We start from the raw sequence: 23,350 nt of genomic DNA, 5'->3' as shown, positions 1-23,350 counted from the left end.
TTTATTGTTTTTCGAAAATTCATGATCAGAATGTATAAGATATTCTTTGGGCCATAAATAATGTTGCCATGTTTCTAAGGTCCGAACAAGAGCATATAATTCTTTATAATAAGTAGAATAATTCAGACTAGGCCCACTCAATTTTTCATAGAAGTATGCAACAGGTTTGCCATCTTGTAGTAACACACCTCCTAATCCAATTCCACTAGCATCACATTCAAGCTCGAAAGTCTTATTAAAATCAGGAAGTTGGAGTAAAGGAGCATACGTCAACTTATCTTTCAATACCATGAAGGCTTCTTCCTGTGCAGTACCCCAAACAAAAGGCACGCCCTTCTTTGTAAGCTCATTGAGAGGTGCAGCAATGGTGCTAAAATCTCTCACAAAACGCCTATAGAAACCAGCGAGTCCTAGAAAACTCCTCACTTGTGTGACCATTTTGGGCTGCGGCCAACTCTCAAAATCTTCAATCTTGGCTTTATCAAATTCAATTCCCTGTGGAGTAACATAGCCAAGAAAAGATCTTCGGTCGGTGCAAAAGGTGCACTTCCCAAGGTTACCAAAGAAATTTGCATCACGTAGAGCAAAAACATCTCTTAAATGTTCCAAATGTTCTTCCAAAGATTTGCTATAAATTAGTATATCATCAAAATAGACTACCACAAATCATCCAATGAAAGCGCGTAAAACTTCGTTCATTAATCTCATGAAAGTACTAGGTGCATTAGTTAACCCAAAAGGCATGACTAACCACTCATATAAACCAAACTTAGTTTTAAATGTTGTTTTCCATTCATCTCCCAATTTTATACAAAATTGATGGTATCCACTATGCATATCAACTTTGGAGAATATTGTAGAGCCACTCAATTCATCAAGCATATCATCTAGCCTAGTAATAGGATGATGATAATGAACAGTAATATTATTAATGCCTCTACAATCAACACACATACGCGACATACCACCCTTTTTTGGCACTAGCATAATAGGAACAACACAATGACTAAAAGTTTCACATATATAACCTTTGTCGAGCAGCTCCTGTACTTTACGCTTAATCTCCTTTGTCTCCTCTGGATTGGTACGATATGGCACTCGGTTTGGCAGCGAAGCACCGGGAATTAAGTCAATCTGATGCTCAATCCCGCGAATAGGTGGTAATCCCGGTGGCATGTTGTGTGGAAAGACGTCAGCTAACTCCTGCAAAATATTAGTGACAATAGGAGGCAAAGAGGAAGGCACGCCCTTGAATGAAAATAATGCCTCTTTGCACACAAAAGCATAGCAAACAGATTTGCTGAAATCTAGATCATCAATATCAGATTTGGTGGCAAGTAAACATGCGCTTTTCAATGAAATTTTAGAATCAACACTAGATGGTTTATTATTAGGATTCATTTGTTGCTCAAATTCTTTTGCCACAATCTGATTTTCGCTCTTTTTTTCTCCTGTTTTGCTTTATTAGCTCTATTAATATCATCTTTCAAAATGGAATCAGGAGTCATAGGAAGCAAAGTAATATGTTTATGCACATGAGTATACTTATTGTTTCTACCATGGTGTACATAATTTTTATCAAATTGTCATGGTCTACCAAGTAATAAGGAACATGGTTGCATGGGTACCACATCACAATGAACATAATCAACATATGTAGAGATACTAAAATGCACACGAATAGTATGTGTTACCTTAACCTTGCCGCTGTTGTTGAACCATTGGATGTTGTAAGGATGTGGATGTGGTCTTGCGGTGAGAGATAGCTTCTCGACCATATCCATGCTAGCCTAGTTGTTGCACCTCCCTCCATCTATGATGACGTAAACAAAACGTTCATGCACAACTCCCTTTGTATGGAACAAATTATGCCTCTGATTTTGCTCAGCTTGTGTGACCTTCACACTCCAGACACGTTGAGCAGCTAAACTTTCATACCTGTCAGCATCTTCAGTAGGCATCTCCACCGTGTTCTTCACTTGTAATAAGAGCCAAAGTCCCCTCATCATAGTCACTAGCAGACTCATACCCTCCATCCTCAGTAGCAATCATAACATGCAGAGATTGGCATTCTCTCGCATAATGACCTCTACCCTTACAACGACGACGAATAATATCATGTGTGTGCCTTGTTGATGCCATGGATGAAGAAGAGCTCTAGGCAGGCCCAGAAGGTGTACTCCTAGCAGATGGTGGTGGTGGTGCCTGTTTTCTTGTATCTCGGTTGGAATTGGCGAATGAAGTCAGTGGTGGTGTTGTAGTACATGTGGGAGTAGAGGATGTAAGTGGTGTCCATGATGAAGATCGACCTGCAGAAAAATTAGTTCGTGCCAATGCCCGTCGATCGTGCACTTCAGTTCAACTTTGCAAGCAAGATGGAATAAATGAGTGATATTACTATACTCCTTATACTCCAAAATGGTCTGAATCTCTTTATTTAATCCGCCCATAAAACGTGCAAGCATAGCTTCATCATCCTCAGCAATATCACATCTAATCATGCTAGTTTGTAATTCCTGATAATATTTTTCTACAAAAAAATTCTTTGTCTTCAACGCTGCAATTTTTGAAGTAATTCACGTTGATAATATGGTGGAACCCAACAAGTATGCCTAGCAGTTTTCAAAGCAGCCCAAGTAGCTGGAATAGGATATAATCTACGATGTTCAAACCACCAAACACATGCAAAACTAGTGAAAGCACAAACAGTAGCAGGAACACGTCTCTCCTCGGGATATTGTAAACATGTAAAATGTTATTCAGTTCCTAAATCCCAAGTTAGATATATATCAGGAACATATCTACCCTCAAATGATGGAATAATCAATTTTATTTTTGGAAGACGGCCATGATCTCATACCTCAGGTGGTGGCGCAGCCGTACTGTTGCTATGATATACATGAGGACAACTTGGTGGTGGTGCTGGTGGTTGCACGTAGTTCTGATTTTGATCAACCTCATCCTCATAATAGTCCTCAACCTCTGCAGTAGCAGCAAGATCTACAGACGCATCAACAGTAGTAGCAGCAGCACCAGAAGTTTGTCCTGGCTCAAGAGGAACACGTTGCGCTCGTCCTGCTGGATCACGACATGGAGGTGGTTGTTGATGTTGTTGCAATGGTGCAATAGAGGCGGCTGGTGGTTTTGGTAGACATGCTAGCACTTCATCAAACTTGGTGTCCAACTTGGTGTCAATTGTCTTCTCAATGTCATTAATCCTCTCTAGTGCCTTTCCAAAGCTGGCTATCACGTCTTCCACTTGTTGACCCACCATTTTTTGAAATTTATCATGAAGCTCCTTCTTCGTCATGTTCTCCCAGTCAATCTCGTCGGCTTGTGATCCTGTCATGGTTAGCAGCAATAGAAACACACAAGAATATGATCCTACAAACTACTAGAAAGTGGTGGTGGTGGGGTGTCACCAATTCATCAAGCAAATCTCAAATTCTTACCAGTTCTTACCCAGCAGCAGGCAGTGATCAGCAACTGTTGTTGCCAAAACTTTCAACGCTTGGATAGAGCGATTGCCAGGGAGAGTCAAATGCACGACGTAGATATATGTGGAGATGGGATGGCTTATAAGATGGTAGCAAAAAGGTCAGCAATAATCTATTCAGAGATGCAAAGATAAATGCTCAACAATGGTATTGTACTGGTCCTAGGCTAGACCGTGCCACAGACGTGAGCCTAGAAGACTAACAAAATCATGGTGCGGCACAAAAACAGGGAAAAAGCACAATCTAAAAAAAATTGCTCTTGTTTGCGCTCTTCTATTTTTTGCGCTCCTTTTTTTTTGCAGAAAATCACTATAATGGCGAGTGTCTCAACTTCCCAAGTCAAAATAACATGATATGCATGAAATTTTTTTGACTATTTTTTTAGAAATCAGGGTAGCGACGACCAAAAAGTGCGATAATAAATCAGTATGATGGCACGTGGATCAAAAGACTGAGAAAAGCCTAAAAACAGGATAGAGAAAAGTATTTTCACCAGCCGAAATTTTGGTCTAAACCTGCTCGTGGGTCTCGAGCCTCTGTTTTTTTTTGGCTTTTTCATGGAATGAGGTATGAAGAACAGACTCCATCTAAACTACGAAAAACTACAAAATCTCATCGAGAAACCAGGAATTTTGATACCACTTGATAAAGGCGAAGGTGTCCTGATGTTTCGATGAGATGGTGGCTATCATTTTTGGCTGAGTAGACTTTGACAATTCGACTACGAACGTGTGAGGACATCGCGCCTTAGCAATTGCTAAACCAAATCTGGGAGGTTATTGACCACGCCGGAGCACGATCAACTAGGCCACAAAGGTCTATTTCCTACAAGCAAATGAAGAACAAGCAAGAAACTGAAATTGCAATCTGGATATTGCAAATAAAAGAGGAAAGCTTTACTGATATAGTGGGGTTCTGTGACGTCTTAGTCTGGTCATTGAACACAAAAAAAGTATGCAAAGTTGCAGTTATGGCGAACTTTTAAGCTAAAAAAACCCAAAGTCTAAACGATGGCCTAAGGGTTGTATATATGGAGGAGTAGGGGTGAATTTCGTGGCCCATTGTAGGAGGGGTCCGCAACCAACCCTAACTTTGTTTCCCCACACATACGGACTATGAAAACAGCCTATATTTAAGTATTTCGAAATTACATGGGCCTGGCCCAAAAATAAGGTGGCGCAGCACCTAAAATAAGCTATGGATGAAAGTTATGTAGGGGCATCTTGTATATTTAATCCATGTCCTTGTAGGTCATCACGGAGGCTTCAAAGCGCTCAAATGTGCACTAGATACGCCATTCTGGATCCCTTCGCGTCTGCCTTCATCTCCATGCTTGATCCTGCTAGGCCCTTCATTAGTAATCAACACAAATGTAACCAATTTAGGCAGCATCATATTGTCATGAACATTATAATTGTCACCAAGAAATGAAAGTACCTGGTAATTCAATTCGCATGCGCGAGCTCTAGTAATTGGTCCCATATATATAGTAGCAGGGGCTGTGGGTGTAACAGTGGTATTGATCCTCATCATTGTATGAATGGTTGGTCATGCCTATGGGCTTATCCGAAGCACCCGGCACTTTTATGCCTATGATGAATTATGTTCTTCGCCCTTACATTGGCGTATTTCTTGTGGTCTACTTTGATTATATTCTTGTGTTTAGCATGTCTCTAGAAGATCATGTCACCCGTCTTAGAACCGTTTTGCAAACTCTAAGAAAAGAGCGCCTTTATGCTAATATGGACAAATGACTTTTTGGTGTTGATAAGCTTGTTTTCTTGGTTTTTGTTGTGTCATCTAAGGGTGTTCATGTAGATGAAGCCAAAATAGATGCTATTAAAAGTTGGCCACTACCATCCAACTTGCAACAAGTGTGTATTTTCCTTGGCTTAGCCGGTTTCTATCATAGATTCATTAAGGACCTTAGCACTATTGCATACATTTTGCATGCCTTGAGTAAGAAGAATGCACCATTTGTTTGGGGAACATGCCAAGATACCGCATTTCACGAGCTTGAGACATTGCTTACCCATGCTCCGTTCCTTGCCTTGACCAATTTTGACAAAACTTTTGAAGTTCATTGTGATGCTAGTGGCAATGGTATAGGAGGTGTGTTAATGGAAGAGAAGTGCCCCATATCTTACTTTAGTGAAGAACTTCCGGCGTGCAACTAAATTATCCGATCTACGTCAAAGAATTGTATGCTTCGGTTTGAGTATTGCATGTGTGGGAACATTATCTTCATCCTCATCAATTTGTCATTCATATCAACCATGAAACTCTCAAGTATCTTAAGGGTCGAACCAAGTTGAATAGACACCACGCCAAATGAAAATCTTATTGATGATGAAGCTGTGTTTAGAGCGTTGAACGGTATCAACTGGGCTATGCCTAACATCCAGCTGTTGGATAAGCAAGGAGGTGAAGATGAGGAAGAGGCGCCAGAAGATCCCGAGCCTTCAACCCACCAACCATAAGCCGGTATACATATCAGAAGAATTTGCTGTATTGATAACTTTGATGACCGCTTAATCTGGTTGGGCCATCAGATGCCTTGTAATAGGCTAGCTTAAACTCTTGACCTACTATGCCTTCACGCATATTTTACTTTGCATGACACTTTTGATCTGCCAATTGAAGATCTGCCACTCAGCAATTTGAATATGTTCCTGTATACAAACAAATCACAAATGTCCTGACGGCTTACTGCGGGACGGGTCATAATGCCCAATATATAATCACTCGAAACTAACATAGCTTATAACCAGGGCTGGCCTTAATTATAACCATATATAATTTAAAATATATCATACCTTTGGTATTTGATTATGCTGTCGGCTTATCATACCAATGCAGTAAGGGTGATAACAAAAAATTTGAACACGGAATGTTCTTTCTCCATTGTTATATATGGTCGGCTTATAATATCATAAACCAGAAGGGGTAATATCCCAAACCTTAGAGCATAATGTTTCTAAGGAATTTTTTAACATCGTGATGTGCTAGCGACTTATAGTCCAAAGTCGGGCCGGGTTAATAAACACCGGATATTTTCTTATCATATACTGGTCGACTTATAGTCAAAAACTAGGTTGAGTTAATAAACACCGGTGAATTGTAATCATAAAGCATTATAAGAATCATTACATAAACCTCCAAAAATCTGTTGAAATAAAACCAAACAAAAAACAAGGCTGTCATAGGCCGTCGAGCCTAAATCTCAAGTGCATTCACGGGCCGCACAACCATTGAGTTAAACCTTTATACAAACCTTATAAGCCGGACCTCACATAACCAATCGTCGTTTTAACTTTGATAAGTTCAGGGTATGCATGAGATTGACTTTTCAAAAGTACGGTGGGTCATTCCAGGATTGCCTGGGCGGAGTGGTAGACTTAAAAAGGCAGGATAACCCGGGGTTTTAGGTGAATACACCTGGCTTCCAAGCCTGGCTTTTAAGCCTATTACAGGGGTCATAAAAACTTTTGTCCATTATAACAAAGGCCCCCAAGCAATATTTTTGAGTTGTGCTCAATGGGCGCCTATGTTTGAGTTGTGCTTTTGCAACAGACTCTCTTTGGTCCCTTTAACCTGGGTAGCAAGCCCCCAAGTTTATATATATATATATATATGGCCTATAAGCCGGATCATAATATATTGATCATAACAGGGATGCCGATTTTATTATATTGATCATAATATATACATTGTCAAAATATGTACATCAGAAGAGCATGTGGCTCAGGTGTAGTAAGGCCGAATATGAGAAATATTCCACGGCCGGAGGGTCTCCTCCTCCGACTTACATGAGTGTTTGTGCTCTCGAACATCGATAAGGTAGTAGGACCCATTGTTGAGATTCTTACTAACCACAAAAGGTCCATCCCGAGGTGGGGATAACTTGTGCATATCAGTTTGATCCTGGATAAGCCGGAGCACCAGATCACCTTCTTGAAAAGTTTTGGTTTTAACCTGGCGACTGTGATAATGGGGAAGATCTTGCTGGTAGATCGCCGAACGAGCCACCGCGAGGTCACACTCCTCATCTAACAGGTCAAGTGCTTCATGACGTGCCTTTTCATTGTCAGCTTCAACATAAGTCTCCACACGCGGTGAGTCATGACGGATGTCACTAGGGAGAACCGCCTATGCTCTGTAAACCATGAAGAAGGGTGTGTAACCCGTAGATCTGTTGGGGTGGTATTAATGCTCCATAACACGGAAGGTAACTCCTCCACCCAACAAGTCGGCGTCCTTTGTAGGGGAACCATAAGTGGGGGCTTGATGCCTCTCGGGATCTCTTGATTGGCTCTCTCAGCTTAAGCATTAGATTGTGGGTGATCCACTGACGACACGCCAAGCCGGATATGCTCACGATGACAAAATTCTTTCATAGCACCCTTGGACAGATTAGTGCCGTTATCAGTTATGATATTGTGCGGAAAGCCAAAACAGAAAATCACCTTTTTAATGAATTGAACCACCGTCGCGGCATCACATTTACTGATCGGCTCTGCCTCAACCCACTTTGTAAATTTGTCAACCGCCACCAAGAGGTGTGTTTTATTATCCTTGGACCTTTTGAAGGGTCCGGCCATATCTAGCCCCCAGACTGCAAACGTCCAAGTAACTGGAATCATCCTTGATTCTTGAGCCAGCACATCGTCTCCTCATGAAAATTTCTGACATCCATCACACCTACTGACCATGTCTTCAACATCAGCATGAGCCGTCAGCCAATAAAATCCATGATGAAAAGCTTTAGCCACGAGAGACTTCGAACCAGCATGATGATCATAGTCTCCTTCATGAATCTCACGAAGGATCTCACGGCCCTCTTCTAGAGACACAAAATGTTGAAAGGCCCCTGTAACACTGAAGTGATGTAGCTCTCCATTGACAATTGTCATTGACTTAGACCGCCGGGTCATATAAGACAAATAAGGGATTGTCCAATCCGGGATAGCATGAATAGCCGCCACCAATTGTGCTTCTCGGTCAGAAATAGCAAGATCCTCCTCTGTAGGCAACTTGGCTGAGGGGTTATATAAAATATCCAAGAAAGTATTGGGTGGCACCGGCTTACGCTGAGAACCCAGCCGGCTTAAAGCATCAGCAGCCTCGTTCTTCCTTCGATCAATATGCTCAACCTGATAACCCTTGAAATGACCTGCAATAGCATCAACCTCTCATTGATAAGCCGCCATGAGAGGATCCTTAGAATCCCAAGTGCCAGAAAATTGTTGAGCCACCATGTCTGAGTCACCAAAGCACCTTACCCAGCTTAGGTTCATCTCCCTAGCCATTCGAAGACCATGGAGCAGGGCCTCATATTCAGCTGCATTGTTAGTGCAAGGGAACATCAAATGGAGAACATAACAAAATTTATCACCTTGAGGGGAAGCTAGCACAACTACAGCCCCCGAGCCCTCCAATTGCCTGGACCCATCAAAGTGAATAGTCCAGTATGTGCTATCTAGCTTTTCCTCAGGCATCTGTAGCTCTGTCCAGTCATTGATGAAATCCACCGGTGCTTGAGACTTGATGGTCATGCGAGGCATATACTTCAAACCATGAGGTCCATGCTCAATACCCCACTTGGCTATCTGACCTGTAGCTTCTCTGTTCTGGATAATATCCCCTAAGGGTGCAGAACTTACCACAATGATAGGATGGCCCAAAAAATACTGCTAAAGCTTCCGACTGGCCATGAACACCCCATATAGAAGCTTCTGCCAGTGCGGATATCTCTGCACGGACTCGATAAGCACCTCACTGATGTAGTAAACCGGCCTTTGAACCGAATATTCCTTACCTGCCTCCTTCCGTTCCACCACAATGGTTACGCTCACAGGCCGGGCATTAGCAGCCACATATAACAACACCGACTCCTTATCAATAGGGGCAGCAAGAACGGGCGCCTCAGCCAGCTATTTCTTCAAGTCCTCAAATGCTGCATTAGCGGCATCGCTCCAGACAAAATTATCCGTCCTTTTCATCATCTGATATGGAGGAATGGCCTTCTCTCCTAACCGGGTTATGAACCGGCTTAAAGCCACAATGCGACCCGCCAAACGTTGAACATCATTGATACACGCCGTCTTAGCTAAAGAAGTGATGGCTTGGATATTCTCTGGATTAGCTTCAATGCCGCTATTAGAAACCATAAAGCCCAAGAGCTTGCCTGCTGGCACACCAAAAACGCACTTAGCTGGCTTAAGCATCATCTTATAAACCCGGAGGTTATCGAAGGTTTCCTTCAAGTCTTCTATCAAGGTCTCCTTCTTTCTAGATTTCACTACAATATCATCCACATAAGCATGAACATTGTGCCCAATCTGATTATGAAGACAATTCTGCACACATCGCTGGTAAGTCGCCTGGGCACTCTTGAGCCCAAAATGCATTGACACATAGCAGAAGGCTCCAAAGGGAGTTATAAAAGATGTCTTCTCCTGGTCCTTAACTGCCATCTTGATCTGATGATACCTAGAATAAGCAACTAGAAAACTCAAACACTCACAACCCGCCCTAGCATCAATAATCTGATGAATACGAGGGAGAGCAAAAGGATCAGCTAGACAAGCTTTGTTGCAATCTGTGTAGTCCACACACATACACCAGGTGTCGTTCTTCTTGAGTACCAGCACCGGGTTAGCCAACCATTCCGGATGAAAAACTTTAACAATAAACCCAACCGCCAAGAGCCGGGCTACCTCTTCACTAGTGGCCTTATGCCTCTCTTCGTTGAAGCGATGAAGAAACTACTTGTCGGCTTAAACTTGGGATCAATATTAAGAGTGTGCTCAGGGAGTTCCCTCGGTACACCCAGCATGTCAGAAGGTTTCCATGCAAAGATGTCTTTGTTCTCATAGATGATCTTGATGAGCGCGCTTTCCAATTTTGCATCCAGATTACCGCTGATGCTGAACTACTTGGATGAATCGCCAGGAACAAAATCAACTAGCTTGGTGTCATCTACCGACTTAAACTTCAACACCAGGTCGTGCTCCATAGTTGGCTTTTTCAAGGACGTCATGTCTGCCGGGACAACATTATCTCTGTAAAATTTCAACTCCTCTGTTGCACAAACTGACTCAGCCAAGCTGCATCACCCTCCTCGCACTCTAAAGCGATCTTCCGTCTCTCGTGAATAGTGATGGTTCCCTTGTGACCCGGCATCTTGAGTTGTAGGTAAACATAACAAGGCCTGGCCATGAACTTAGCATAAACCGGTCGTCCGAACAGAGCATGATAAGGGCTCTTGATTTTCACCACTTCAAAGGTCAATGTCTCCAACCTAGAGTCATGATCGTCTCCAAAAGAAACTTCCAGAGCTTAATAAAGGATATTGATGCTACCCCTCCATCCATGAGTACTATGGTGAACTTATACCCTCCAACCTGTGGTGCGACCACCAACGCCGGGTGACCCAGATTATCAACCCGGGGCGGGTGATCTTCTCTACTCCACACAATGGGCTGCTCAGACCAACGCAAGTAACAGGGAATTGCCGGTTCAATGGCGTTCACTGCCCTCTTATGAAGCTTCTAATCCCGTTTGCACAAACTTCTGGTGAAGATGTGGTATAGCCCACTATTCAACTGCTTTGGGTTACTCTGATTCCCGGTATAGCTGTTGATTCCCCTGACTAACTGTTGACGGTAGCCACCCTGGTTGCCTTGACTGCCATGGAATCCAGAGCTAGAACCGCCACCACCGTAACCCGGTCCATGAGAGCCGGATCCTAAGCCAACACCCGGCCCATGATTATCTTGAAAAAGATTGGAATTTTTGTATTCCTTCATGATGAAGCAATCCTTCCACAGGTGGCCAGACGGTCTTTCTTGTGTTCCATGCCTTCGGCAGGGCTGATGCAACATCTGCTCAAGATTAAAGCCTGATCCTCCAGTCCGTGGCGGCGGTTTACCCTTACGACGCTGACCATTATTTTGCGTATTGGTGTTAGCCACAACATCTGCTCAAGAAGAATAACAAGTGGCGTATGTGTATCGACTACACTAGCCTCAACAAAGCCTGCCCCAAGGATCCTTTTGCCTTGCCCCGGATAGACCAAGTGATTGGCTCCACAGCCGGATGCGAGCTGCTGTCTTTCCTGAACGCCTAATCTGACAACCACCAGATCAAGCTGAACCCGGCCGATCGGCTGAAGACCACCTTCATCACACCATTCGGAGCCTTCTGCTACCTGACCATGACATTCGGCTTGAGAAATGTCGGTGCCACATTTCAGCGTTCAATGCAGAAGTGCCTCCTCAAGCAACTCAGCAGAAATGCCCACATCTATGTAGACGATATTATGGTGAAGACTGAGAAGCACGGCACCCTTCTAGAGGATCTCAAGGAGATCTTCAACAACCTACCGCGTTTTCAAATCAAGCTAATCCCAGAGAAGTGTGTCTACGGAGTACCAGCCAGCCAGCTCCTTGGCTTCCTGGTCCCCAAATGCGGCATTGAGTGCAACCTTGTCAAGATCAAGGCCATTGAGCGGATGCAGAGGGCGACCCGGTTGCGGGACGTCCAGAAGTTCACCGTGTGCTTGGCATCTCTCAGCCGATTCATCAGTCAGCTCGGCGAGAGGGCCCTCCCCTTGTATGAGTTGATGAATAAGACCACCTTCTTTGAGTGGACTGACCAGGTGGACGAGGCCTTCCTCCAGCTCAAATGGAGGGTGACCATGCCGCCTGTCCTGGCCGCTCCAGCTTCTAAGGAACCCGTGTTCCTCTACATCGCCACCACTAGTCGGGTGGGCAGCACCGTGATCGTGGTCGAGCGCCCAGAAGACAACAAGGCATAGCCGGTCTAGAGTCCCGTCTACTACTTGAGTGAGGTGTTGTCCGCCTCCAAGCAGAACTACCCCGACTACCAGAAGATGTGCTACTGCGTGTACTTTGCCGCCAAGAAGCTCAAGCAGTACTTGTAGGAGCACACCATGATGGTCGTCTGCACCGCCCCCCTTGCCGAGATCATAGACAAAAGAGATGCGTCAGGCCGGGTGGCGAAGTGGGCCATCGAGCTAGGTCCCCACACCATCCTCTACCAGCCCCGCACCGCCATCAAGTCCCAAGCGCTGGCCGACTTCCTAGTCGATTGGGCGGAGACCCAGTACCTGCCGCCAGCGCTAGATTCGACCCATCGGCGGATGCACTTCTACGACTCGAAGATGCGCACTAGCTTAGGGGACGGCATCGTCCTCACCTCTCCCAAATGCGACAAGCTCAAGTACATGCTGCAGATCCACTTTGCCGCCTCCAACAACATGGACGAGTACGAGGCACTCGTCCACGGGCTCTGGCTAGCCAAGGAGATCGGCATCCACCGAGTGTTGTGCTATGGTGACTCGTACTTGGTGGTCCAGCAGTCACCTGGCGACTGGGACGCCAATGATGCTAACATGTCGGGCTACTTCTTCCTTATCCAGTAGATCAACGGGCACTTTGACAGATGCGAGTTCCTTCACGTGCCATGGGCCGACAACGAGCAAGCTAACTCCCTGTCCCAGATCGGCTCCACCCAGCGGGCCATACCAGCCGGCGTCTCCCTCGAGTGCCTACACAATCCGTCTATCAAGCCTTTGACGGAGTCCATCTTTGTGCCGGCTGACCCCGGAGCAGTCAGATCGGGCTCGGGGACTTCAGAAGTCGCCCCGGGGACTTCGGCAGGCGGCCCGGGGACTTTAGAACCCGGCCCCGGGACAGCAGCAGTCGGCCCAGGGACTTCAACGACGCCACAAGCAACGGCTGGTTCCGACCTGCCGCCTCCCAACCCGACCGCGCTGGTACCAGTTGCTGTCAAGACAGTGGTAGAAGCACCATCCTGGGCACATCCCATCCTCAACTTTTTGGTTAGCCGAGAGCTACCAGCTGACGAGATTCTGGCCTGGCAGGTGCAACGCCGGGCGGCAGCATACAAAATAGTGAATAGAGAGCTTGTCAGGCGTAGTGTGATTATTGTCTTCCCCCGTTGTGTGGAGCCAGTGAAGGGCATGGCAATCCTCTGAGATATTCATCAAGGAGAATGTGGCCACCACGCCGCCTCAAGATCCCTTGTCGCCAAAGCCTTCCGCCATGGTTTCTTCTGGCCGACTACTTTGGACGACTCCAAGGAGTTGGTCCGCAAGTGCAAGGGATGCCAACGCTTCAGCTCCAAGCAACACCTGCCGGCTTCTGCACTCAAGACCATCCCCCTCACTTGGTCGTTTGCCGTCTAGGGCTTGGTCATGGTGGGCCCATTCAAAACAGCACGCGGCGTCATGACCCATATGCTGGTCGCTATGGACAAGTTCACGAAGTGGGTTGAAGCAAAGGCAATCAAGAAGCAGAATAGTCCGACTTCTGTCACCTTCATTGTGGATATCACCGTCCTGTACGGCATCCCGCACAGAATCATCACCGATAATGGCACAAGCTTCGTCCTTTGGAGTCTCCGGACTACGGCGATCAAAGCAACCGGCTTCAATCCCTTCTTCCTCGTGTACGGGCCAAGGCTGTCATCCCAACTAACATCAAATTTGACTCGCCTTGCGTCATCATGTACACGGAGGTGGAAGCAAAGGAGGTGCGAGAAGATGGCGTCGATCTGCTGAAAGAGCCCGGCTGCTGGCACTCAGCCGGTCCACCATTTACCAGCAGAGCCTGCGCCGCTACCACAGCTGGAAAGTTAGGCCACGATCCTTCCGCGAAGGAGACCTTATGCTCCGGCTGATCGAGCGAACAACCGGCCAGCACAAGCTCTCGGCTCCTTGGGAGGGGCCATTCATCATCAGCAAGGCCCTCGTGTGATGGCCTGGCTAATTAGGGATGATAGACTACTCATATCAATAAGGAATTCCTTCTTTTCCGGGAGCCCATTCGGACAGAACTCCAAAGTTAAGCATGCTCAGCTTGGAGTAGTGTCAGGATGGCTGACTGACCGAGAAGTTGCTCCCGGGTGCGCACGAGTGAGGACAAACTGCGCAGAAAAGACTAGTATTGATCTGTGGGGCCAGTCTAGATCCCGCCGGGAGTAACGACCACCGGCGGGTGTGTCCGGGGCGTTACAAGTTGGTATCAGAGCCGACCCTCATGGTTACACGGATGTTTGCGGACAGGTGTGCGGTCATGTTGTTCATGACGGTTGTGACCCATCATGGCACACGACATGGTACATGTACCAGACTGGATGCACAGACGTATGTGCCAAGAGGGAACGTTCCTGTGGCCCGACGAGGACGTGGTTCCTCTGAGTGGGGGTGTATGTGATGGCCTGGCTTATTAGGGACGATAGACTACTCATATCAATAAGGAATTCCTTCTTTTCCGGGATCCCATTCGGACAGAACTCCAAAGTTAAGCGCGCTCAGCTTGGAGTAGTGTCAAGATGGGTGACTGACCGAGAAGTTGCTCCCAGGTGCGCACGAGTGAGGACAAAGTGCGCAGAAAAGAGTAGTATTGATCTGTGGGGCCAGTCTAGATCCCGCCAGGAGTAACGACCACCAGCGGGTGTGTCTGGGGCGTTACACCTCGGCAATGACTCCTACTACATCATCGATGCACAAAATCCTAGGGCACACAAGAGGGACGATTCCATCAAAGAGACGGAGCGCCCATGGAACGTGAATCTTCTCCGATGATTTTACACTTGATGCAGTGTATGTACCACGCTATGTTTTGTATTAAGCAAAGACAACAGGTCCCCCGAGGCGCACTCGGGGGCTACCTTCTTTATCTATATGATAAGATTCTCCTATGAGTGTATTATTTCATTCTTTCGCCCTGCACCGGGTCCGGTCACCCGGCCCGGGGGCTGGCCGCCTTGACCTAATTTGGCACCACCCGCAGTCAGCCAAATAGTGTGCCGACATCTAAGCCCTCCCTTGCCTTAAGCCATAGCTCGCAGCCCGACTGTCGGCTGGTAAGAGGAAAAGGCAGGAAATGACGTCCACACGAAAAATGACTAAGGAAGAGCTCCAGTATAGGCCAAGTCGGCTACTCGCCTCATCCGTCCGGCTGCCCCGCAGCCGGCCGGCCGGCTTCTCGCTTGACTAGCTACGCTCTAGACAGCTGAAGTAACTTGTCTATCCTAAATGGACAAATCCCTGACCTGGCCATAGACCACAGCGTGGCTGTCCGGCTGGCAGGGGCGGAAGCGAAAGGAAGGCGGCAAGAGAAAAAGCCAAAAAGAGCAAAGGCAAAACCAAGCTGGAACCCGGCAAGAGCACGAGCATGTGTGAAAATAAGATTATTTACATAACAAAAGGCCCGTGGCCAGATTTCAACAGAGACAGAAGAAACTTGAAAGATAAACGACCGCCTAGGCCAAGGGCGCTGCGGACGGCGTGGACAGGTTAGCGGAGGTAGAGGCGTCGGCTGGTGGAGTGTCCGAGCATAAGACAGAAGCAACTTGAAAGATAAACGACCGCCTAGGCCAAGGGCGCTGTGGACAACGTGGACAAGTTAGCGAAGGCAAAGCCGCCGGCTGGCGGAGTGTCCGATTGGCGGGTCTCGGCTTGGTCGGCGTCAGCAGCAGTCAACGCGGTCTCCCATGGCTCACTGGTCGAGGCCCGATCGGGTTGAGGCTGGCCAGTCGCTCCGATATCCAGTGTGACGTCTTCGTCTTCCTCGTCCTCATCTTCCTCGCCCTCATCGCTGGAGACGATCTCCTCCATCGAATCCCCCCCCCCCTCCGGGTTCAGCCCGAACCAGGAGGGTGGCATCTCAGCGCCATCTTCGTCCCGCTCCGGGATGAAGATGCCATTATCGGCGTACTTGGTGAGGGTCGCCGTGCCCTTGACAAGCTCGTCCCGCACCGCCTGCAGCTTGGGTCCGGCCATCTGACGGAAGTTGGCCAGCTGGACCAGCCTTATGTCCGGGTACGAGGACTTGACGAACTCCTGCGCCATGCGAGAGCCAGCCAGAGCCACGGTGCCCTTCCAGGCCTCGAACCTCTCAACCGCCACCTCCAGCCAGTCGGCAGTCCGACTGGGAGTGTGAGGGACCTGAGCATCCGGCCAGAGCCCCACCAGGACTTGCGACCCGGTGCACTGAAGACGGCGGAGCAGACGGTGCGCTGGCTCAAGGCGCATCTTGATGGCCCAAAGCTGCTCGCCCAGACTACGAGGCACATTCGGGTGAATATCCTCACCCGTCCTCCTCTCTTGTTCGCGTCCCGCCTCGATGGCTTGGCAGACGGCGATGGAGCGATCAGGAAAAAATTATGTTCAAAAGAAGACCGAGAGAATAGAAGCTGGTCCCTAAAGTAGTCGGCAACTAAACAACCAAAAGAAGAAAGGACTTACCTTGAACCATGGCCTCGATCACCCCGTAGCCGTCCGAGAGCAACTTCTCCCTGTCGGCCCAGTCCGAGCGCTCATTCTCGAACTCGGCTTTGAGGAGCGCCTTTCCATGCTTCAGCTGCTGGCCCTCTGCCTTGTGCTTCTCTGCCTGGTCCACTAGCTCCTTCGCTGACCAGTCACACTCCTTGGCGGCCTAGCTGCGCTCCTACTCCTTGGTGAGGAGCTCAGTATCGAGCTCACCCACGCGCGTCCGTAGCTGAGTGGCGACCTCTGCCAAGACAAGAAAGAAACATCAGCATCAACCAAAAACAAATAGTTGCCGGAAGATCTAGCCCGACTGCTCAGTAGTCGGCCCGAATCTCGGGGGCTACACCCAGTGGGTGCGCTAGCGCTCCCACTAAAATATGACACAGACTCTAGTTCAAATAACTCCTCATTAATTAATTTATAGTATCTCGTTTCGAAGGACTAATTATTTACAAGGAAAACACAGGCATGGTAATACATACAGATTCATTTGCAAATGAAAGAATACTCGTTTGCATTCTCAAATGTAAGTGCACCGGGCAGACCACGGTCGTGTCATGGTGGTCGCGTGTGTCGTACTGACGCTAGCACCCAGACACCCACCCCCTCGCTCTCTCCCCACCCCTCACCCATCTACCATTAGTTATTCCAAGCATGACAGGCAACAACCACAGCTTCGACGTCGATGCCTACCTACGTTACATCTTCGGTGAGGAGAACAAGCCGGAGCAGGTCAGGTAGCAAGAGCTTCATCGGCCGGTGCAGGCACCATGGCCCATCAGCAGCGATATCGGCGTGACAGTCCTTGGGAGCATAATAGACATATTGTGGAGGAGGTGTGATGAGCAGTTTGCCATCCATCGTGCAAAAGATCCAGAGCTGCTCTGTGGCATGATCGACGACCCACCCGAAGAGCCTCTGTCACCAGTGCTGATCGAGAGCCTGAAGCCCCATAAGGAATGGGCAGAGGACCTCCATGATTCAGTCAAGACACAGGAAGCCTGTGGCTTCATCATTGCCCACGGCGGCCGTTTCAACCTCGATCTTGATGATGTGGTGGCCAGGCTCGAGCGCATCCTTGGCGGAGTTGACGTCCCCGACGAAGTAGAACATCGCCAATGTGATATCTTGAGGATGCAGGTGATGGAGGAATTTGCTACCAGGCCAGAGACATGGAAATGGAGCGGTTCCGCGAAGTTGTCATGCACGCGATTGCACGCTATGAAGCTCTTATGGAAGATGCCCAGTAGCCCCAAGAGCCTCCCAGCGCCAGCAGCTTCGTAGGCGGAGGCGGGTCAGGACACTTGGAGTGTACGGCCACAAGGGTGCTATGCTGATCATGGAGTCCAAGAAGACATCGTCGGAAGGCCGCCAACTCAGCCTTTTAGCTTATATTTTATTATAATTGTATGCATCTGTAGGTCGTGAGTGTTCTAGGCCTGGCCGCATGTGGCATTTTAAATTATCCTGAATATGTAAGACAATTATTAAGAATTATTAACCGTTGCTATTGTAAATTTGCCTCAACGGCGAGCAGAGCGCGTAGGGACGCCAGAGCGGAGCACGCCGCGGTTGCCTCAATGGCGAGCAAAATGCGCGGATGGACGTGAGCAGAGCGCGCTGCAGCCGCCTCAACAGCGAGAAACCACGTGGTCAACCTTCTGCCATCAATAAATTTTGACCTTGTTTCTCGTCACATTGCATAGTACAATGCAATATGTAATTTCAAATCTATTGACACCTATCAAACTAATATGTGTTCACACTTAGCACCGGGCTATAAAAACTACCCACTTAAAAATTACTTCACATTTCCTCTCCTTATCACCCACAAAACTGGTCTTTCCTGTCAAGTCGTTCTGCCATGACCGGTAGTAGGAGTTTAGGGTGGACATATAACCAGGAAGCAAAGACCAAGGCTGCGGAAGCACTAGAGAGGTCCCACCACGAAGCCGCAGCCGCAGCTGAGATGTCCCGGCATGCCGCGGAGCCCTTGAACGAGCTCTCACGGGCACACGAGGGCTCTCACAAGCGCATTGGTGGCGTCAGCCATCACGACGAGCTGGCGTTCCGGAAGTCCTTCGCCGCCGACGACGACATTCTCACTGGCATCACTACACAGCAGGAGCTAGTCGACGGCTTGATGAAGCTGCTCAAGATCAGCAATGCCTTGGTTGACAAGGCGACCAGCCTCATCAAGCAACTCATGGGTGACAATGTGAAGCTCCTCAAGGCGCTCACCGAGAAGGAGGAGGCGGCTGACTGGAAGATGCTACATGAGAAGAGCAGTGCCTCAGGGATGACACTGACAGCGGTCGTCGAGGATGGGTCACTTGAGGAAGCTCCGGATCGAGTGCGAGCAGGAGGTGGAGGAATCTGTGATTGCGTTCAAGCAAAGTCGTGAGGAATTGAAGAAGGAGTTGGAGGATGTCGTTGCCCGGCGATCGATCGACGAGTAGAGACAGTAGTGACCCAGATCGTTGTCTGCAATTTCCTTCTTCTCTTGCACCCGTGTCTTCCGGGCTTTGCCGCATGTGGCATTTTAAATTATCCAGAATATGTAACACAAGTATTATTTGTGCCATTGTAAATTTGTCGTCGTATTATCCGTTGCCATTTTATTTCTGGTCGTATTATCTGTTGCCCTATGTGGCAATTTAAATTAGGGCGGAATACAAGTTGAAAACACGAACAAAGCAAATGCTGCCATGGGATCACAAACAAACATCCTCCGTCCACGTACTTTAATTAACCCATAAATGGAGAAGTTGTGAGTGAGGCGGGCAATGACTGGTGCATGGAGGTCTAAGAGCTCGCTTCCCGGTGACCATGGGCGGCCTTGCTACTCGCACGTATCTCGTCGAGCCTACGAGATGGACAGGATGCACGTGTCCCGTCGAGCCTGTGCGATGAACTGCTCGCACGAGTCCCGTCGAACCTGCAAGGCAGACTTCTCGCGCTCGTCTACTCTAATCAAATAGTAGCACACACACCACCGAGTATGGTTAAATTTCGACACGGTTAATATAATACAACCGTTTGCGATATTAACGTGTGAGCTTTTTGTTTCAAAAAGGACTTTGTTGGCTACTAATATGTGCGCCTCTTCTCAAACTGGATGATTTTTTTTACCATGGCATATATGTGCCATGTCATGAAACCATGCCAAGTTTCATGTCTTTTGGGTGAGTTTTTGATTTACTAGGAATAAAAAACCGAGATTCTCAATGTTTCTGGACGATGACAAATTGGTAATTGATTCCCATCCATAATTGAGACCTAAACATGCAACCAATGACACATGTATGATTTCCCACCCATTTTGCTTCACTGGAGCATGTGCTTGTAGTTAAAATTTGAATTATGGACTACAATAAATGCGTAGAAAACTTAGTAATTCGTAATATATACAATGGACAAACAAACCCTGAACAGTTTCAAATTTTAGCCCGACACTCCTGTTATTCTATGTTGCCTATAGAAAATAAAGTTCAAGGCGAGAAGAGGCAGAGATTATTGTTTCGCCCACAAGAGGGGCATGTTTCCCTACCGGAACCACGAGGGTTGCAACAGGCTCCGGTTTGTAATAGGCTTGTAATATAGCTTCGCCCCAAATTGGACAACTATATGTACCATGTAGTGACACCATGCCAAGTTTCATGATTTCCTTGTGAGTTTTGGATTTACAGAGATATAAATACAGAGATTCGCAATGTTTGTGGCTAAGCCAGGATGGCGAGATGCTTGAATTCGTTCCCATTTGTTCCATGGGACCTAAACATGCACCCCAAGGAAATGTGTATGTTTTTTGTAGCCATTTTGGTGCACTGGAGCATGTATTTGTAGTCCAGACTTGAATTATGGACATTAAATGCCTAGAAAACTCAATTAATGAATAAAAAAGGTCAAAAGAACCCTGAATAATTTCAAAGTTCAGCGTGAATCTCCCATTGTTCCGTGTTGCGTGTAGAAGAAAGAGAGAATTCCTTATTTAACACTGTCTTAAAATTGGATGCCCTATTTAACACCGAAAAAATATTTCTTCCCTCTATGACATCAACTCTAAATTTTGTTCCCAATATAACACTTATGTACAATATTTAAGCTAACGGTGTTAAATTATGTATGAAATGACAATTTTGCCCTCAAACATCTAGCCAATCTGCCCCTATATTTCTGTGCCATATTTAAAGGTGGCATAACACGAGTTGGTGTGGCCAAAAGGTTGTGCTAAAACTAATTTGCCTAAGCTTACGTGATAGGCTGATAGGCCAGGCTCTAGTGGTACGTGGGCACGGCGACAAGAAGTGTTCTGTAATTTGTATGCAAGTTGGAGTTTAGCAGACTGTGCCGCACCTGCCGGAGCCAGTGGTAGCACGTCGTGTTTGCGTTCGTTCCGCCGAGAGAGTGGAGTTGATCGATCCAGCAAGCTAGCCTTTCACATGTACGTGTGTCACGTACGGCTAGATGTGCGTGCACTGATTAATGAAGCAGCGAGCTTTTGCACGTACGTGTGCAGCCCTTCGATAATTTCTTTTAGCGTTCTATAAAATTAGCAGAGGCACCGGGGAAATGAGATATTGGTGATATACTAGTGCCAAGGGTAGTATTGTCATTTCAAGCGCCATTTAACACTGTTAGCTCAAAAAATTGACGAAATTGTTATATTGGGACTAAAATTTAGAGTCAATGATAGATAGGGAAGAAATATTTTGGCAGTGTTAAATAGGGAATTCAATTTTAAGATAGTGTTAAATAAGGAATTCTTTCTAGAAGAAAATACGAGGCTAGAAGAGGGAGCGATTATTGTTTGGCCCACAAGGGGACACATTTCCATATCGAAACCACGAGGGTTCTTGTGACAGGCTCCGGTTTGTAACAAAACTTGGCCTAAATTGGCAATGTTTTTACCACGACATATATGTGCCATGACGTGACACCATGCCACCTTTTATGACTTTCGGGTGAGTTTTGGATTTATGGGGATTTAAAAACCAAGATTCGAAATGTTTGAGGACGAGCCAAGACACCGGTATGGTTGTAATTCGTTCCCATTATTGGAATGGGGTGTAAACATGCACCCAAGGACACATGAAAAAAATTTCAAGCCATTTTGGTGAACTGGAGTATGTATTTGTCGTTCAGATTTGAAATATGGACATTAAATGCCTAGGAAACTCAATTAGTGTATAAAAAGGCGAAACGAACCGTGAATAAGTTTAAATTTCAACACGGATATCATGTTGTTCCATGTTGCCCGTGGAACAAAATACAAGGCAAAAAGAGGCAGTGATTACGTTTCACCCACAAGGGGAACACGTTTCCCTATCGAAACCACGAGGCTTCTTGGAGAGAAGCTCCGGTTTGTAAGAGATTTGTAATAAAGCTTGGCCCAAATTGGACATTCTTTTTACCATGACATATATGTGCCATGACGTGACACCATGCCACCTTTGATGACTTTTTGGTGAGCTTAGGATTTGTGAGGATTTAAAACCCGAGATTCCAAATGTTTGAGAACGAGACATGACGCGGGTACGGTTGTAATTCGTTCCCATTCCTGGCATGGGACATAAACATGCACCCAAGGACAGATGTATAAATTTTCTAGCCATTTTGGTGAACTGGAGAATGTATTTGAAGTTCAGATTTGAATTATGGACACTAAATGCATAGGAAACTCAATTAGTGTATGAAAAGGCCAAACGAACCCTGAATAAGTTTAAATTTCAGCACGGATATCCTGTCGTTCCATGTTGCCCGTAGAAGAAAATACAAGCCGAAAAGAGGCAGTGATTATGTTTCGCCCACAAGGGGGACACATTTCCCTATCAGGACCACGGGGCTTATTTGAGAGAAGCTCCGGTTTGTAAGAGGCTTGTAATAAAACTTACGCCAGAATGGACGAAAAAATTCCTCGACATATATGTGCCATGTAGTGACACCATGCCAGGTTTCACGATTTTCGGGTGAGTTTTGGATTTAAGGAGATTTAGAAACCGAGATTCTTCTCACGAAATGTTTTCAAATAGCACACGGTACACTCACGAAAGCCGTGTGCCTACCAAACCATGGCTGATGCCCCCCTCCCCCTGCTGCGCGCGTGATCTGATTCGGGCGTTCTAATTAGCCAGAACCCAAACCCCACGGATCGTACCACTACAAAAAGAAGACACATCCATGACATTTTGGGCCGAACGAAAAAAATTTGTCATACTTATGACACTTCTATGATGATAATTGTGACAAAACCCGGTATCATCATAGATGTGGTGGGCTCCTACATCTATGACAAAAAATCATGACAGAAAATGGGCTTTTCGTCCTGGGCGAGCTGGAGAGGCAGCTGGATGACATTCTTTGGACCGTCCATGACGGAAAAACCCGTGGTAGGAGCGAGGGCTAGGAAAATATCGAGGTGTTCTTGATTATGGTGGGTGGTCGGGGCCGAGCGATGGGTGTTTCTCTCATACACGCACGCGCGTGTGTGCGAGGCGTTGGGCTGTAACTGAACCCGAGCAAGGCGTTC

At 46.9% G+C, this 23,350-nt stretch overlaps 1 pseudogene; it reads left to right on the top strand.

Annotated features, from left to right (window-relative positions):
• Positions 1 to 12,780: 12,780 nt before the first annotated feature.
• On the top strand, positions 12,781 to 13,731 carry LOC147979420 (uncharacterized; annotated as a pseudogene).
• Positions 13,732 to 23,350: the final 9,619 nt, after the last annotated feature.

Source organism: Triticum urartu, chromosome 3A (genome assembly GCF_056163025.1).
Source record: "Triticum urartu cultivar PI428250 chromosome 3A, HENAU_Tu73, whole genome shotgun sequence".
Lineage (NCBI taxonomy): Eukaryota > Viridiplantae > Streptophyta > Magnoliopsida > Poales > Poaceae > Triticum > Triticum urartu.
The sequence above is the reverse complement of the archived record's forward strand: the minus strand, read 5'-3'. Positions and strand labels throughout refer to the sequence as shown.